The following is a 1802-nucleotide window of genomic DNA, read 5'->3' as shown; positions in this document are numbered from 1 at the left end:
AACATAAAGTTATAATTAACAGGGCCATATTTTGGCTGATTTATATTGCTAGAGGGCAAAAATCCAGTAGATGTTACCATGCGAACTGTTCCCATGATTATGAAGTGGAGGTACAAAGACTAGTGATGACTTTTGTGAATGACTAATATAAAATTTGCAGGCATCATTACATTGTTATGGGATGCAGTCATTTGATTTTAAAGCCTATTTTGTCTTGTATTGTTACAGCGGCAAAGCAACCATGACACAGACTTAATGTCGAGCCACTCATCCAGATGACAGTAGAGGTGAAGAGACTAGGGACAATTTTTTTCTTTCTTCATGTTTGTTTTCAGGCTTATGTGTGTTCATGCCCTGGGCATAGCATCCCAAGAGTGAGGTACAAATTACAGCAATTTGTAGTAGTGGCTGATGCTGATCATCAGAAATTGGTGGGTAGGACATTAGAAAGAAAAATAACAGGGCTGGAAAGATGGCTCAGCGGTTAAGGCACTTGCTAGCAAACCGTGACGACTCAGATTTGGTTCCTTAGTACCCATGTAAAGCCAGATGCACAAAGGGTACATGCATCTAGAGTTCATTTACAGTGGCAGAAGACCCTGGTGTGCCCATACTCACTCTCTCTGCCTATTTCTCTCTGGCTCAAATAAATAAATAAACAAATAAACTTTTTTTTTTTTTTTGAGACAGAGAGAGAGAGAATGGGCACACCAGGGCCTCTAGCCACTGCAGACGAACCCCGGATGCATGTTCCACCTAGTGCATCTTGCTTTATTGGGGGAATCAAACCTGGGTCCTTTGGACTTGCAGGCAAGTGCCTTAACCACTAATCCATCTCTCCAGCCCATTTTTTTAAAAAATTATTTATTTATTTATTTGAGAGCAACAGACACAGAGAGAAAGACAGAGGGAGAGAGAGAGAATGGGCACGTCAGGGCTTCCAGCCTCTGCAAACGAACTCCAGACACGTGCGCCCCCTTGTGCATCTGGCTAACGTGGGACCTGGGGAACCGAGCCTCGAACCGGTGTCCTTAGGCTTCACAGGCAAGCACTTAACCACTAAGCCATCTCTCCAGCCCCCCCCCTTTTTTTTTAAAGAAAGAAAGAAATTGCAGCCAATTAAGCCAACCGGTTCCTTTCCTCCTGGGATGAGTGTGCACTGCAGCCTCCTTGGTGTACATAACCTGTTGCTTGTACAGGTTGCCCTAAGGGACTTTGGAGATAGTCTTCTGGTAGGTGTCCATAGTCCTTTCTCTTCCTTCCTTCTTTCCTTTTTCTTTTTATCTTTTTATCTTTCTTTCTTTCTTTTTTCTTTTGTTCTTTGGTTTTTCAAGGTGGGGTCTCATGCTAGCTCAGGCTGACCTGGAATTCACTATGGAGTCTCATGGTGGCCTCAAACTCACAGTGATCCTCCTACCTCTGCCTCCTGCGTGCTGGGAGTGTGCGCCACCATGCGGGGTGGAAATCCATGTTGCTGAGCTCATGCTATTCCCAATATAGGCTCCAGACAGGGATGCACGGTGCTTTTGGGAGGCCCCAGAGCACAGTGGCCAGGGTTCGTATTGGCCAGGTTATCATGTCCATCAGCACCAAGCTGCGGAATAGGAGCAGGGGACTGAGGCCCTGCGCAGAGCCAGTTCAAGCTTCCTGGCTGACAGAAGATCCACACCTCAAAGAAGTGGGGCTTCACCAAGTTCAATGTGGATGAATCTGAAGATATGGTAGCTGAGAAGCGCTCATCCCTGATGGCTGTGGGCTCAAATACATCCCCAGCCGTGGTCCCCTGGACAAGTGGAGGGCTC

General features: G+C 46.3%; 1 pseudogene; it reads left to right on the top strand.

Annotated features, from left to right (window-relative positions):
* The first annotated feature begins 1109 nt into the window (after nucleotides 1-1109).
* LOC123462587 lies at nucleotides 1110-1227 on the top strand (annotated as a pseudogene).
* Nucleotides 1228-1802: the final 575 nt, after the last annotated feature.

The sequence above is a fragment of the Jaculus jaculus genome, chromosome 7, assembly GCF_020740685.1.
Source record: "Jaculus jaculus isolate mJacJac1 chromosome 7, mJacJac1.mat.Y.cur, whole genome shotgun sequence".
NCBI lineage: Eukaryota > Metazoa > Chordata > Mammalia > Rodentia > Dipodidae > Jaculus > Jaculus jaculus.
This window is presented reverse-complemented; position numbering and strand designations above follow the sequence as displayed.